Raw genomic sequence first — 17,984 nt, forward strand, 5'->3', positions numbered from 1 at the left:
ACTGTGTCACACGCTGGGTCACTCTGAATTTGCTCCCTTGTCTTCAGTATTATTCTGAGTGATTCTGGGTTCGCTGACACTGAGTCTGCATGAACATAATAAACTCTTGCTTGGATTATTTGCAACTGGCATTAAGTATGTATGTATGGTTATTAGAATATATCTTTGTATTTGAAGGTCTTTGCTATTCCTCTCTCTTGTAATCTGTTGGCTTTTATTAATTTTTTCAACTGTATTGTTGAAAAATCATCTTATTTCTTGAGACACATTTCTAAGTGTTGCTAGAAGTTCAGTTTTCATGCTAGCAGAATACATTCACAGTTAGCTCTAGTCTGAAAAATACTGTTAAAAGATCCCAATTCTAACTAGGGTCTGTGTATAAACTTACTTCTTCTGCAGTATGTGTGTGTCTGGTATTTCAGTTACACCTAATTTCAGTGATCTAACAAACTAACATTGAGAAATACATTCCCTTAGTTATGATCTGCTTGCAGAGGAGCTCAGTAATCTTTTTTAGCATTATTTTTTAACTACCATAATAAACATTTAATCTTTCAAACAGCCATAAGTGATATTGTCTGCATGTTCATCTGAATCTTACTGTTAGAAAGATTGCTTCAATTTTAAAATGCAAAGTGAACGTATCATTGTGGTGATTTACAACAGAGTCATGGTGTAAATGTTTAAGATGGAACACAGCACTAAGCTTTTTGTACATAGCATTAGATAATTTACCTAACTGATCTACAAAAGGTATTTTTGCAATAGAATTTTCACATTAAATAGTAACTAGGTGCAACGTTGAGTGCTAAGTAGTAATTTTGTAATATCTTACAAATCTATGATCATACACTGAAGAGGTTGTAGTAGCTGCATGTTTCAAGGGATTGTGTGTGATGACAGTGGGGAAGTTTAAATGGTCAGGTGAACATCAGGCAATGTTCATCTTGCTAGGTAAGTATCCTAACAGGAAATCAAAGTATTACAGTGAGCCAGTGAAGATTTATTGCCTGGTAACCTGATGACATTGTTAAAACACCTCTGAACCTGTGAAGATGAAGTCCCAGCTCACTGCTTGTGACGGCCCTCACTTTTCCTGCAGGTTTTAAAAGAAGAAGATGGAGGGGAATCTTCTATTCCAGATATTCTATTTCACCTATTCTTTCTGGGAAATGAAGATGGCTCAGTATAGGATCTTTAAAAAAGTAACATGGTCTTCTGAATTCGTAGTTAGAGGCCAAAATTAATAGACTGTGTTTCTAGTACTGGGGGGATGGAGGGGCTGGCAAGATGTCTATAACAGGAACCCTGAGGTGGTAAATCCTTTTGAACATCTGGACATTTATTCAGGTGATTGTTTTGAAATTTGTAAGTGTTAGATCATTAACACTGAGATTATTAATATGATCTCTGCCACCCTAGCATCTGGATGTCTCCCAAGTGCTAATGAATGCATCCATGCAGCATGGTAGTAAAAAAAAAATTATCTCCATTTTGCAGACAGAGAATAAATATTGAGTATTGCTGTATTCCCAAATCTGCTGAAGACAGTAATTATCAGTGATTTGCCTAAAGTGAAAGAAATAGAAAATATGTGACAAGGCTGGGAAATGAACCCACAACATTTGGGGTTTGGGGAGGACCTTACTTCTGTCTTCCTCGATAAGTTTTGAAAATTATAAAAGCATCCTGTCATCCCACAGGAGACTCAACACTCTTCTTTTCATCTAGAGGTATCAGACAGTATTTAACATTGCTAATGTGAATTCTAATTCATGTAAATTATTTCACAAGTGTGGCACATTTCTACCTAAACAGTTTTTATTTCACAGAGTACTTAGCATTTAGTTCAGCTGTGGAGGTTGATGCATGCTAAAACATACCTGACATAATAGGAAAACAGCAGTACTTTTTGGAAGTGATACAGGAATAATATGTAGATAATAGTGCTCTGGTGACAATGATACATAACAGCCACTTGCTTTTCTTCTAGTGAAGTGAATACAAGCTAGACATGTTCATTTTTTGCTACTAAAAACTCAAAAGACCACATGATTATTTTATTCCTTCCTTTCTTCTTATTTTCCATATGCTTGTAGTTGGTAAATGGTATGTTAACCTCATTCAAAGGATTCCCCAGTTCCTATCCGAAAGAGGAAGCATGGATTTAATCAGGCCTGTCTTCATTAAAATCTTTCTAATGTAATCTGTTGCTCTGAAAAAGCTTAGCCTCGAATCTACCAAATATATTTTAATTATGTTTTAGATGGATTGTGTCTGGAACCACACAGTTGCTGAAGCAAATTAATCCGTTACATCAGTTAGTTCAAATTCTTTGTCTGTATGAGAATATTTACAAAAGATTCACAGACTAGCTAAAGACGCTCAATACATCTTTTGGAACAGTGGTTTCTTAACCTTCATCTTTTTCTCCCCCACCTATGCATGGAATCTATTAAAAAAAAAACAGAAAAAAAAAAGACAATGTATGCGTCAGTGATGCGTGTTTTTAGCTCACAGAAGTAGATATGAAGAATGATACTTAGCATGGGTGCACTCATCAGTAAAGCTATATTAATTTATTTAATTCCATCTAAAATCTGTATAACCTGTAATAAATTGCTACAATTAGGAATTTACTACTGAAAGCATGCAATAAACAGTAGATGCAGTAGATGATGTTAAATAGAAAAATTAATTTTCAGTTATAGAGTGATATCCTGGAAAAGTTCATTTTCCATGGCAAATGATCACTTCCTCTTTAATAAACAAACACTAAACAACCAGGGAAGTCAGTGTGTTGACTGATTCATTAATCGTTTTGTAAATCTTGCTAAATACAGTTTATTGTCTTCAAACTACTGCTAATGACTTCAATTAGCTTTGAAGTGTATCTTTTCTCTCTCTGACTGTGCCTGTAATTTTGAACCCAAGAGGGCTTTCTAGTCTTCAGATGTGTTCGCCATTTCAAGATAAAAATCCAGCCCCAAGCCTTCTCTAACAACCTGTAACCATGAAAGAAATCTGGGACATGGTCACAACTTTTTCTTCTTCTCCCATCTGGTCTCCTTGGGTGAACGGGAATCTGTAAATCTCGTGGACTTGTTGGTGTTTTGTCAATGAACAAGTATGGTTGTGGTCTTTATCCTGTGGGTATTTGTGAGGAATGATTTTAAGAACATAGTAGACTGAGATTTTAAAAGAAAAATATTTAAGTAAATAGACTGACGTTGAAAAGAGTTGAATATTCAACAGCTCATAGGTGAAGTTACTCTATACTTGAAAGTCAGACCTATTCTTTTGGCAGCTAAGTGTGTACTTAGGAGCTCATCTACAGGGTATCTTATTTCTGGAAATCAGAATATGAGATTCCCAAGGAAGCTGAAATACTGATCCTCATTCCATTATCTGCACTCAATCTATTATAATCTTCAAGACTTGGAATAGGAAGGTCATCTAATAAAATGCAAGGCAGGGGAAAAGAGGGTAAGAGGAAGAGTCACACTTGGAGAAATGGTGAAAGGAGGAAATATTTCATATGCTTATTATCTCTGCTTATGCTTTCCTGTATCTCTCTCTTGTCATTCCTTCTTGTCAGTTTATGGGAGGGGAATGTTTTCAGAGAACGGGGATGCTGTAGGAATCCTAGCATGAAATAACACGACCGCTCAAGATGCTGTTACAACGCATCTCAGAGGAGCAGCCACCTCACTCTGGGTGTGCTCAAAGTAGACAGATCCCTTTTCCTTATCAGTTAGTCAGGGAGTGCTGATGGAAGAGAGCATTTTCCTCGAGTGCAGCTCGGTTAGGAGCCCTGGTACCCTGGGGCCCCGCAAATGAGATTGAAAGCTCAGCAGTTTGGTGTTTAAATGCACTTTGGCCTGTGCTCAGTGCAGCTTAGCACAATGGCATGGCATAGGCAGAAAACTCAGCCACAGAAACAGCATCTTGCTGCTCTGCTTTTGGTTATTCCAGCATTGAAGTGCCACCCAGGAGACCCTCTATATGTGCTGGTGACTGACTGATCATTTCTTTTCCATAGCTTTCATATTCCTGTGGCTTGCATAGGCAGACCTTCATGTGCTAGCTCCGACCCTGCTCTTGGAGTCTGTGCTTGTGAGAGTTCCCAGTAATGTCATGTGAGGTGAAGGGTTTCTTGCAAAACTGGAATCCTCAGCTGTCAGGCTTAACACTTAAGCAAACATAGATCTCAGTAAATTCCATATTGTCTACTCTTTTTTTTTTTTCTTTTTTTCTTCATTGTTCATTTCCTTCCTGGTGAAGAAAAACCATGTGCTTGACAGAATAAACTGCTCCAGGTCATTTTTCATTGGGACTTTTTTTTCCTATCTGTAAAATACTTGAGAACCAAAAAAGCTGGTTATTTCCCTGATAATCTGTGGGTAAGATTTTTAAAGTGGGCTTAAGTCTACTAGAGAGACAGAAGTGGAAGTATCTCATAGCCATATCTCCAAATATCTGCCCATGCCTGAAGTGATTTGTAGTGGGGGCATTTCAGTTCTAGTTATTAACAATTTTTATGTTATGTTAACAGCTTTGCTGTGCTGTCATATTTAGTGAGAAAAATTACAGCTATGGCTCGGAAGAAACAGTTTGAGATACATAAGCTCCGTTGCAAGATAATTTTTATACTTCAAATACTTGTATAGACATATTTGCTTTAATCTTGCCATTGCTTTGCTATGGAGTGGGAAAAGGAATGAATACATAAATTATATCAATTAATAAAATTGTATACATTCTTACAGATGTTGCTCAAATTTCATACTTAGGGTTAATGTTTACATTGTATTCATTTATTGAATTGATTCTTTCAAACCAACTGAGCTTTGTTTTGACATTCACATTTGAAAAATGAACCCCATTTAAAACTACAGAATCTTACATGATTTGGCATTAAAGGAAAATGTTATTTCATATCAGTTATGTTGTGTACAACCTTTAGATTGCTAAATTAGGGAGGAGTTCGAGGTCTGTGATGAAAACATGAAATTGATGATGTTTAAATTGTTAGTTCTTTCTTAGGTGCACCTTCCTTGACATTTGAAGTTTTACAAGCTTTTCCTATGCTGTATATATCTTCGCTAGGCTTTATATGTCTTTGCTCTGATTTAAAGGGAAAACATTTTTCTGATGAGCATTAGCATTGTCCTCAGTGAGGTTGTCCTACATTGCAAGACAGCAATTTGTTGCAGTAAATTGACATTAATTAGAAGTTAGTGAAAGTTTTTAAGCATAAATATTCCTTAGCATTTCTAATATCATTTCAGCCATCCATTCTGTGAAAAATGCTGGAGAAGGCTCATAGGGGACCATGTATAGTGCTTGTCTGTATATTATCAAACTTTATTTTTGTTTTAGTCAAAATGTTTTGCCTGCAGGCTGATGAATATGTTTGTTGACCTGTTTTTTCAGCTGATGGTTGCACCCTCAGTCATAGGAAAATTGATCTACTATCTTCTTAAAACTGAGAAGATAAAAAAACTACAGTTAAATATTTTAAAATTCAGAAAAAAACATTCAATACAGACACCAAATAAAGATTTACTTATCTGCTGTGAAAACATTTTTCTGTGTCTTCAGACTGAACTGATACTTACAAATTTACAAATTCAATAAGTACTTTTAACTGTAACCAAGTCTTTAGTTTTTTTTTTCCTTAAACACAAATATGTCCTATTTTCATGAATATGTTTGAGAAAGCGAACCCTTCCACACCCAGCTCAAGAAAAAGGAACTTGCTGTGATTACAGCTTCTTTGAACCAGGCCTGACTAGCAAGCTCCCTTCTAATGCTGCCAGTGTTGAAATTACTGATTTAATTCTTGGAATATGATTACAATTTGCTTGTCTTTACTTTGATTATGGGGGAAAAAATAGGGGAAAGAAATGAAATATATTACCTTTAAGGCCAAAACAATGTACAAAACATTAACCTTCCTGTTCACTTCAGAGACAAGTGCGTTGCATGTGGTATTTGTTGACTTCAATCAATATGACTTCTGATATCCTATGTTTTAAGTCTCTGACTGATTGGGAAATTTGTTCAGTCAGTGTATTCAGGAGCTGAATAAAACTTGGAGATATTGAATGACGAATATTAGTACGATTCTTTAACAGTGCAGCAAAGGAGAAGGGTGTGATACATTGCAGTTTTTTGGTTTTTTTTTATAAATGGATCAGATATTTTTCCTAACTGATAGCTTTCAAAATAAGGTAGATTATTTTTTTTTCTCCTGTGCTTTTTTATAAAGTTTCTGCCTTCTTTTCTAAAGGAAAGTGTGAATGCTTTTGTTAAGTCTGGAAGGCAAAGGAAAAAAGAAGACGGTGGTGGGCTGAAAGGCCTTCAGCCCCATAAAACTTGTTGAAAAGGGAGCACCTTACAGAATTGCTATTTTAAAACTAATTTCACGTTTTAGGGCACAAAGGCGTGCTACACTTGGAAAAGAAAACATGTAGACTTGTAGAGAAGCCAATGCATAGTCTAAATTTATTTTGAAGAAGGTAAAAAAGTTCCGCAGTTAAATAGGGAGAACTGCTGATATAATAGGTGTATATGTTTTCTGCAACACTTTCCTTTAAAAGAGTGCATTGACAAATTTTTTATTTCTGTCATTTAGGGATAAACACAGAATAAGTCCGTTTTTTTTCTTAACTGAGATCAGTTAAGATCATGAAGTTAACTTAGAACTTAACTAAGATCATGAAGTTCACTATGTAAAGAAAAGTTATTCCCAGGAACTTTCCCAGCTAAATGGTCACCAGCTTTCTCAACTATGGATGATCATTGCCCTAAGAAAGTTATGGTATTTGGAAAAATTCCTTAGTGTGACCCGGATGAGAGCACTGATAAATCTCTGATGATAGACTCTCATTTCAAATCTAGAAAAGTATTCTATGGAATTCCCCTAGATTGGAGAATGTTCTTGGGTTCTTCAAAATCTCTTATGCAAAAAAAAAAAAAAAAAAAGAAACCCAAAAGTAATATAGTGTATTAATTGCATCCCAGTTGCTCTGATGTGTGACCTGATTCTTATCCGTGCAGATATGTTGTCTTGTGTCAAAGTTAAATGTTAGATAAATTACTAAAACACTGTGTGTGGCAATCATTTTTTTGGGTAATTATTAACATCAAAAACTGTATTGGATGATGTGTTAATGCATGTGTTCTCTTTTGATCTTTCTTGATGTTGAAGTGCTGGCAATGGTATTTGCAATATTTCTGTTTAGCTTTTTTTTTTAAGTTTACAAGGCTAGATATAAGCATTGAGGGTTCTCAATGGAATTAAATATTAAAGCACCCTGAAGCTACTTTTAGTGCTGCAAAATGAGAAAATGGAGATAAGAAAGAAAAAAACATGCTCAGCATGTAAATTTATGTTTCCAAGTAATAGGATTTGGCTGGGAACCAGTTTGTTGGTTTGTGGGTTTTGGTTGGTTTTTTTTTTTTCTTCCCCCTTCGCCTGTAGTGTTTAAAGCAGTAAGAATGTGCCAAGAAGTATTAGATTTTCACAGTGTTGTTATACCACTGGAAACAGGAAAATGTCTAACTCAGCTGGCTATCATTGACTATTGTGTGCTAGATTTCTGCAGATTTCTTGAGCAGGATTCGTGTGGCTAACAACAGGTTAGTCAAACTGCATTTGTCATTTGTTTGGAACAGACTGTATCTGCTGCATTCTCTGTCCTCCGGTTATATGCATGGAGCCAGATTCAGTGGGAATTTTGGCCTGCTTTTCCTATATAATCTGGACAAGGCATGTGTGATCTTCCTGCCCCTGGTCTCCTACTGAGTCCATGGTTTAGTTGTTGGATTGTGTGATCAAAAGCACTTGATCACAAGCCTAGTTATCTCAAACAGCATATCTGAATAACCATGAAGAAGCATTTCTCCTCAAGATGTCATGCTCCTGACTTTCCCCATGCAATGCGAAAGAATTGTTTCCTCTGATTCTTTGATAATATTGAAGAGCTTCACTACTACCCTTCCTACATCTCTACTTTCTATGAAAGTTTCAATGTCTCAGAATCACGGGAAAGGTCTGGACAGGTTTCACCCAACCTCTGCCACATTTGTATATTAATAACCATTATAATCTACTTTCTTCTAGTTTCTTCTTTGGTTTGTGACTCTCATTCTTGCTGTAATTTGGATGATAAATTTCAGAACAAAAATTGAGTTTTATTTTTATATATTGTAACTCACCATGAAAAGTGCTGTGGTTATACAAGTGGGCAGTGCAATGATAACAATTCAGTGTCAATGTTCAGTATCAGTACTGCAAGCTGAATTTTCTGTTAGTTAAACACAATTGTGAAACACATTTTCAAGAAGAAAATAATGTTAAGAATAAATAACGTAAGGGAAGGAAATTTAGTGTTGTGTGAAACTGCTAACACAATTTTATATTTATGCATTCATTTTCAAAGCAATTGGACAAATTCTGGTCTCACTTATGCTTTAGTCATTCCAGACACTAATTTCTGAGATTGGTATATGAGGTAATAATTTTGAGTATAAAATTTTGTCTGCACACTTCTAGATCTTACTTGTAGCTCTTCATTACTTGTGCATTAGTTGTTGCCTTTGTTAATATTCTTAGAGATTGAAACAAAAGTGAGATAAGTAAACTGAAAGACAAATATCCAACTGGATACAGCAACAAAGAATGCTGCTATAAATCTTAATTACTGCTTTCCTTTTACATTTATCTTCAAAATCAACAAACTATTCAGACAGAAATAGGCCCAAGCAGTGTTGATGCTTCTTTCTGTTGAGACTGAATTAATTTTAGCAGTAAAACTACTCTTTTTCTATCCTTGAGAAGACAGCCTTGTGTTTTGTCTCGATATGCATTGTTTTCATTGGACAGAATCTGAGCCAAGATCCTGAGTTTCTCTTTCTCGTTCCAATAAAAGTAAGAATTGGATGCTTAACTTCTGAGGTGATGAATATGATACCCATCCTAAAAGCAAGAGTGTCTGGAGTTCTCTTATAGACTACCTAAGCAAAACCACTTCCCTTCCCTACCCTTTTTCTTCTTGATCTTTGAAAAAAAATTCAGTGAAAATTTGGTTAGAATCTTATCTACAATGTAGTGACATGAGGAAAAAAGAGAGAATTCTGAGTTCAGGCATACTTGATGCACCTGAACTCCAAGTACTGTTTTCTCTGCATGAGCGTAAGTTTCAGACTTCACTGGTTGAGTAATAATTGGATTCAGTCCCTTGTAAGGGGTTTCAGGAAGGTAATTTTGTCTTTAATTTCTAGCAGTAAGAAAGAGCAAAAAGCATATTATAAGAAAACAGCTTTTATGGTAATACAATGTAATGATACTCTGATGAAAGAGCTGATCTGCATTTGTGCTTAGTATTGCAAAGTACAATGAACTTTATGCATTCATTTTAACATTGATAAATGTAAAAGGGATTATACAAAATCTACGCTTCCTAATTATTTTACAGAATCATAAATCTGTTTTGATATTATCACTTTATAGTAAGATACAGGTCTATATGGCATGTTGCCCTTAAAAAGCTTACAGCTCTTCTGCATTCCTGCATATAATTTTAAACCTCTAAATAATGACCTAAATTACATTACGTGTTGGGCCTGTTTCATGCTTTTCCACTTTGTGATGATAGACACTGAATCACCATAAGGAAATCGATGTCTTTCTAAACAACAAAGAAATGGAGATTTCAGATAGGAACTCTCAGAACCGTGTGCTCTAGTGTAGGTAGTACGTGGACCTGCAAACCTGACCTGATATTGCCTTACCAACGCAGCTATTAATGTTAAGCAGAAACTAACATCGCCCAATCTTTCAGCACTAACCACGTGTTATGATATGATGCCTTCTGACATTGAGTGACTTAGTGCCATGGTCTAGTTGACAGGGTGGTGTCAGGGCAACAGTTGGACTCGATGATCCCTGAGGTCTCTTCCAGCCTGGTTGATTCTGTGATTCTGTGAGTCACTTTAGCTTCCAGGTAACCTGCATAGGGGAAGGCATTAAAAATGTAAGCACCTTTTCTCTCATCATAGTTCACTTTCCTGAGACGTGTAATTTCAGGATAACACATTAAGGTACCTGCTGAATATTTTGTTGCTGACTGCACTTTTCTTGTCTCTGTTACTACAGCCTCTGCAATTGTGGTGGGATGATGTTGGCCAGTTACCAGATGCTCACCCAGACACTCTCTCACTCCCCCTTCTTGACAGGACAGGGGGAGAAAATAAGATGGAAAAGCTTGTGGGTTGAGATAAAGACAAGGAGATTGCTTACCAGTTACTGTCAGGGGAAAACAGACTCAACTTGGTGAAAACTGATGTAATTTATTGCCAATTAAAATAGATCTGGCTAGTGATAAACAAAAATTAAAGCAACACTTCCCCCACTTTCCCGGGTTCAAATGCAGTCCTTCATCCCTGACTCCTGTACCTCCTTCCCCACTGAGTCGTGTAGGGGGATGAGGATTGGGGGAATATCTTGCCATACCTTGCTCTTTATTTACTACAAAAAAGTATTTCCTTATGGAAAACATTTTGCTTCTGAAATGTCTTCTGCAGCCTGTTAGGTCTTGGAAATCCCCTTCAAAAGCTGACGTGACAGAGTGTGGAAGCTGTGATGAACTGTAGTGGTTTGGCATTTGAAATTGAAATGGATGAGTTTGAGCATCGTGTTGTTTAATGAAGCAAATCTTTTTCTGAAATATGATTCTGATTTTCATCATGCCTTACCTTCTGTTTCTGCCTTTGCCTTCCGAGATTCCTCTTGAAGGAAATGTTTGTGGATTGATCAGAGTTTCCCCCCCTTCTGTGCCAGCTGTCCTTTTCTTTGACTCTGTCCATCTCTAAATCAGAGTGGCATAAACTAATTCACATAAAGTTAGCTTTGGAATCTTGATTTTAAAAAGATGTCCCAAAGAAAGGCTACCCAATTTTTTTTTTTTTCAATTACTGTTGCCATTCGAATAGTTGAAATGTTCAGGTAGCCTATTCATGGGATTTTTCTTACTTTTTTTCCAAGGAAAATAGTTTCTGACATAACTTGAATAGTATTTTCTACTAACATTCTCTGCTATTTTTTTTAATTCATCTATTGCTAGTATTAAATTAGATGAGCATTGCAAGGAGCAATAATTTGAAAGACAGAATTAATTCAGAGCTCTGGATCTAAATTCAGAATTTCATGATAGTTCAATTTCAAAGAGATAATTAGGTTAGCCTTATCTCATATGTCTTTAGTCTAGCATATTTTCTGCAAGTCAGTAACTGAAGAAAGTAAATGGTTATTTTGGCTTCAGTAGAAAGATATGAATGTAAACAATTTTTCATGATCCCAGTATAGGTTGTCAGGTTCTCATGGTGAGAAGATACCATATTTTTCCTTTGAGTTCCTTCCACAGGCTTTAGTTCAGAATTGTCATCCTTACCCTCCCTGTCTTAAGTGAGCAAGCTTTTGTCACGGGTTACCCATTGGTTTGTTTTTCACGTTGCCTCATCGGCCTGAAATGGACTATATCATCTTATGTGCCATGTAAGCTTGCTTGACTTGAAATCCATCCTACAATTTTGTTATTTTTGATTGGCCTTCCACCTCTGGTCTGTGTTTTACCCTGCTAGGACCCTGCTAGCCATTCAGAGGGACCTAGACAGGCTGGAGAGTTGGGCGGGGAGAAACTTAATGAAATATAACAAGGGCAAGTGTAGAGTCCTGCATCTGGGCAAGAACAACCCCATGTATGAGTACAAGTTGGGGACAGAGCTGTTGGAGAGCAGCGTTGGGGAAAGGGACCTGGGGGTCCTAGTGGACAGCAGGATGACCATGAGCCAGCAGTGTGCCCTTGTGGCCAAGAAGACCAATGGCATCCTGGGGTGTATTAGAAGGGGTGTGGTTAGCAGGTCAAGAGAGGTTCTCCTCCCCCTCTACTCTGCCGTGGTGAGGCCGCATCTGGAATATTGTGTCCAGTTCTGGACCCCTCAGTTCAAGAAGGACAGGGAACTGCTAGAGAGAGTCCAGCGCAGAGCCACGAAGATGATTAAGGGGGTGGAACATCTCCCTTATGAGGAGAGGCTGAGGGAGCTGGGTCTCTTTAGCTTAGAGAAGAGGAGACTGAGGGGTGACCTCATTAATGTTTATAAATATGTAAAGGGCAAGTGTCATGAGGATGGAGCCAGGCTCTTCTCAGTGACATCCCTTGACAGGACAAGGGGCAATGGGTGCAAGCTGGAACACAGGAGGTTCCGCATAAATATGAGGAAAAACTTCTTTACGGTGAGGGTGACGGAACACTGGAACAGGCTGCCCAGAGAGGTTGTGGAGTGTCCTTCTCTGGAGACATTCAAAACCCGCCTGGACGTGTTCCTGTGTGATATGATCTAGGCAATCCTGCTCCGGCAGGGGGATTGGACTAGATGATCTTTCGAGGTCCCTTCCAATCCCTAACGTTCTGTGATTCTGTGATTCTGTGACCCTCTAGCTTCTTAAACTATTGAAGTTTCAGCATTAATGTTTAATATCTGTGACCTCAGAATTGATTTAATTCAGATGACTTCACCTTATTTTGCATGGGAGCAGATTTTAAGCTTGTGTAAAAACAATAGGACCTGATTTTTCTTTTCTGTAATACTATTGTCATAAATAGGAATTGGTTCAATAAAAAGGAAAATCTAGATGTATTAAGAGACACATATTGTTATTTTTCATTTAGTATGGCATTACAACTAACACTTCATTTTGAAACAAAGCACAAAGAGGAAAACCAGACTCTTTCTTTTCCTGTAGAAGTAGTAGATAGCATGGAAGGTTGTATAGACCTCTTGTTTCATTGTCCTCCCTACACAGCTAGTGCAACTTCCTGCCTTCCCCGAGAATAAACAAATAAGCAAACAAAAAAAGCCCCAGCCAAACAGATTATAAAATATGAAAAGCCAGTGTTGATTTATTCTGTATTCTAGGTAATTACTTCCAGGGGTCACCTCAGTTGTGTGAGAGTTGTCAGTTGTTTGATGGTATTTTGAGAATCAGAGATTTGGCATTGTCATTCCAAATGAAATTTCCTTTCTTTCAGCTGTATCCCTTGAAAGATCGGAAGTCTTGTGCTAGCATGGTAGAAAATTGTTTTTATTTCACTCTATTTTCTTTTTTCTCCTGTGTCCATGCAATACAAGACACATACAACCTTAGAACTGTCAGTATATAAAATAAAACAATAACTGTACTGAGGTAACATACGTACATACCATAAGCTGACATGTGCTGATCTGATTTTAATCTGTAATTTTCTCCAACATAAAAAATATGTGGAAGTTTGTTTTATTTTTGTTGAATTCTGAGAAAGATAATAAACTATTTCTAGAGACCTTTAGAAATAAATGGGGTTAAAATGGTTACTAAATTCTTTTGTCAGTGATCAGGAGTAATCTCCAAGAGGAAAGACAAAGCTTTTTATTGAAATATTTTCAAATAGCAATATGCAAATGGTTTTAAAATACATATTCTCTTTTTCTAAGCACCAATTGTGTGTGTTGTACATGAACACCCATTTCTGGCCCTACGTACATTTGCTTTTTTCTCTTTTAAAAAAAGAAAAAAAAAAAGAAGAAAAAAGAGATAATTGCTATAAATCTCCATGTGACATTAAAGCCCCACTTGGCTCACACTGATTAGTATAAATTAAATATAATGGTAATCAACCTCAGCGTTTAGCATATGATATGGAAATCTGTGATTTCCATTGATTGCAGTGAAATTATACATATGCTATTTACGCAATATGCGAATAATGCAAAAATACTTTTTACCACTGGTATTAGTATATTTTGTAATTAGGCTGCATCCTTAATCCTAGGAGGGTACAGAACAGTTCACAAATTATTACTCTAGTATAGCAGCAGTGATTAAATGCATGCTTAACTTGAAGCACTTAAACAGTTTCAGTGAAGTCAGTGTAATTACAACTGAAAAATTGCACTGGATTTGCGTATGTCAGTACCAACGGTATGCAGCCAGTGCTGGATATCTTATGTGTACCAGTAATCTCGTTGGCACCCAGCTGCCATCGGGGGAGCTGTATGTGCTAGTACTTCTGGTTCTTTGCCAACTACTTGAAGACACCCTCAAAAACTGTCTCTGAGATTGAGGACGTTTCAGCAATAGTCGTCTTTGCTGTTTCATCAGTTGTGTTTCCTCTTGTTAAACCTAAGAATTGGCTTCATGTCTGGCTTCACCAAGATCTTACCCAACAGTTAATAAAGAAACACATTTACATTTGCAAAGTATGTCTTTTGTTAAATGAATATGAAAAAGTGAGGGGAAAATGTGTCTTTTCATCTCTACTAAAATAATGAAGTATGTGGACTTCAGGTTGCTACAGTATTGTTCATTCCTAGAGGAATTACGTTCCTTTACAGCAAGTTAAGTAATTGTGCCACGTTGATGGTCTCATAAGTGTCATTTTTAAGTGGCATTTTAGTTTAGTTGCAAATCTGTCACTGTAATTCAGATAAGTTATTTAATTGCTGATATAAAAGCTTCTTCACTAATGTGTGTTTTTCATTTCTTTCAAAATACATTTTCCCCTTACAGGTAATAATAACTGTTAACTCAGCAGGTAAACCACTCTAAGGTCTAAAACAAGTGTATTTTTAAATAAGTCTAACAGAATTTAAAACGCAACAAAGTGAGTGAAGCTGAGCATTAGCTATAGGAAAACATAAAGGAATGTCACAATACCCAGTTGCTGCAGCTGCTTAGAAAAACCTCTAGACAGCTGAAGGATTAGGGAAGTGAGTACAAATCGGGGGAAAGAAGAAAAAATAAAATATTAAAACCACAAAAGAACCTTTGTCAAGAATAAATTTTATTATAACAAAATGTTATAATAAGTTGAATATGCATAGTGCCTTCCAGCCCCCCAGTTCTGAAGTGCTTTGCAAACTCATGACAACACTACTAAAAAGACATCCATACATGAAAAGTGGCAGATTTCTGCGACACAATTAGATAGAAGAGACAAATAGTTTTCGAGCAAAACTGACAATTGAGCAAAATATCCGAGCCATTTGCCATATGTGAACTCCAGACTGTCCAAACAGTCTGAGTTTGAAGATAAACATACTGGTGAAGGATTTTTCTACTCAAATATTACTTCATCATAAAAACATAAAGTGATTAATTAGGTCTTGTCTGTTTTGTACTATTGTGACATGTAAGCTTGAAATCAATCTATGTGAAAATTGAAGTATTGGAATTTAATTGAACATTTTTCTTCCTTGGATTGGTGTTAATTCATTTGACTCTGATACAAACTTCATTTGCAGCTTTGAATGTTAATGACATGTAATAAAAAAGTTAAATACAGACACGTACCTTGTAGGAAAATCAGGAATAAAAGGCATTAACTGATCAAAATTATGTGGAATTTGGGAGCAGGTTTTAATCCTGGTTTTATACTTCTAACACGTTTCTTAGTGGCATCTTGTTATGAAAGGACTCTTAGAAATCTCTTTGGAAGAAGAATGATGGAGTCAACTCTCTCAGCTTTTTGCACATTACACCTGTCATTGATATATTTAAAAAATCAACAGGACAGAGATAAGCCCTTCTGCAAAGGACTGCTGATTTTTTTTAATGATTGTATTGGTGAAGTTATGAGTCACTAAACTGTGCTTAAATCTAGGATTAGAATCTGAATTTGGGAATTTGAAGACTTAAAATAGTCATGTAGTAGTTGCGTAGGATGAAGATGGATATGAAAGCAGATTGTGTAACTTTATTTTGGTGCAGAAGTGTGGCCAATGGACTACGATTAAATACGGAGTTATGGTTAGTGACAGAGCACAGTATATCAGTGACTGAAGTGCCTCTTTGCTGTAGGACTATCCAAAACATTTGGTCCTAGTCCTTGTGTTGGAGGAACAAGTATGTTTCTGGATCAGGGTTGGAGATGGGGAAATTAAAAGTCTAGGAGGTCAGTTTATTGAGCAAAGCCTGGAGGAATGTAAGCATGCTGTGGTGAAGATGTTGGCTGGAGAACTTTAGTTATAGCCAAAGTTGCAGTTAAGGCTCTGAAGACCAAGCATTTATGGACTCGGTGAGTATTTCAGGAAAGAGTAATGTTCAACTAAGCTAATGTGGAACTAAAAACATGTTCTCATTAATTTTTTTCTTCTTGAAGCCAGCATCTCTACAAGGGAAAGTAAGTGTTTAAATTTTACTGATGATTCAATAGAAGGTTAAATAGTACCTAAAGACTGATTAAAATCTGAGTAACTGAGTAGGTAGTTTAGTCTGGTGGTTGAACGGAAAATGTGTGTAGTTCTACCCGAAGAGAAATATGATGGTAAATAAATAAGCCTACCACTTGGATGCAGCCCTGAAGAAACTTAGAGACAAATGACTTTCAAATCATCCATGAACAACAATATTGTGTACAGACTCCAGACGCCTTGAAATGATGTACTTGATGTCTTGCAGTTGTATCACTCTTACTTTGACTGTACACATGTAAGCATTCACCATCACATGGATGCCAGAAAAGAAAATTAGTGGAGAACAGGTTGACACTGCCTGTATATGTAATCAGCAAAGGTGATGGAAACAAAAGTGCAAGCGTAAGCTGAGAGTTTGTGCTTTTAGACTGGTACACGTGGTAGAAGACCCCAATGTATGAAGCTGTTCTTTGCAGTGCCTTAGCAGCAAATGTGGTGGGGCTTTTTTTTTCCATTCAAAAATGAAATATGTCGCTATAGTTGCCAGACCTTTGATCACTTTTCACTGTGATAATTTCTGGGCTCGCGGAGCTCCTACACAGATGGTAAAATAGGCTGATGTAGTATGTCTCTGAAATGACAGCGTTTCTCATGCTAAAAAGAAGCACGGTGCACCTCTGTGAGGGATATCTGCATTGCTATCACTAGCGTTAGTTTACAGGTAATGCTTTGGACCTTTTTTTTTCTTCTTTGGGAGTTGTGCACATAGGAAGGGGAAACAAATACCAGCATTATATGAAGGGGTATGATTTAAATGGAGACATTGTAAGTTACAAACATGGCATCTGCCTTTCTTGGCAAGAGAACTGAGAACCTGGAATGAGAATGTTTTGGAACTATGGGGATTCATTTCAGAACAAGGTCAGAAACATTAAAGCAGATTACATGGGCCAGTCTGAACATTATTTTTCATTAAAAATCAGTGCCCAAGCTTACTGTTAGATGCATTATTATGACCATATGTTAGGACTAAAGAAAAACAAAATGCATTTGGAAGATGCCATCGATCTTTAATGAGTGTGCTGTCTGTGACTTAATGAAACATACAGCTTGTCCAGTTCATGAAGTGGAAGGGATTTTCACTGGGGATGTGTTGACATGGCAAATGCTTGGTACGTTTTAGCCTTCACATTGTCATTTTTACAGTGTGGTTTGCTGCAGAATTGAAGATGCTTCGACCTTCATAATGCAGCAAAGCGACAACTGGAAGTTGAAAAGAATTTCCAGTGAAAGGAAAATTTCACTCACTATGCAGCTTACTGTTTTTCATAATTCATTTTAAACTGAATTTAATTCTTGTTATGTGAGAATGAGGTATCATTGCTAATCTCCTGTGTAACAAAATGGTATAATCTATTCATGGTCTAAGCTTTTTAAAAATCATTTCTGCTGGAATGAGAGGTGCCAAAATGCATATGCAGTCTGGAAGTCGGTATTTCAGGTTTATCAAGTTTCTGGAGGTTTATCAAGTTTTTGAATAATTTAATTCCACTGAATTCAGGAAATTCAATTTCCAGAATTCCTGGAATTCCAAAATTCACACAAATTTTCCTGTGAATGATCAAGCTCATGGACCATGTCTAAAGGAGAAAAAACTGAGGTTGTTTACCCAACTGTTTACGTTGCACGATCAGTAGAGGATTGTCTCAATGGCCAACTTGGTAGTTCCTGTTCCTTGTCCCTCA

At 36.7% G+C, this 17,984-nt stretch overlaps 1 protein-coding gene across 2 annotated transcripts in view; it reads left to right on the top strand.

Annotated features, from left to right (window-relative positions):
• Positions 1-17,984, top strand: part of GRID2 (glutamate ionotropic receptor delta type subunit 2) — a 774,093-nt gene that overhangs the window by 230,497 nt on the left and 525,612 nt on the right. The window lies entirely within an intron of this gene.

The sequence above is a fragment of the Nyctibius grandis genome, chromosome 6, assembly GCF_013368605.1.
Source record: "Nyctibius grandis isolate bNycGra1 chromosome 6, bNycGra1.pri, whole genome shotgun sequence".
Lineage (NCBI taxonomy): Eukaryota > Metazoa > Chordata > Aves > Nyctibiiformes > Nyctibiidae > Nyctibius > Nyctibius grandis.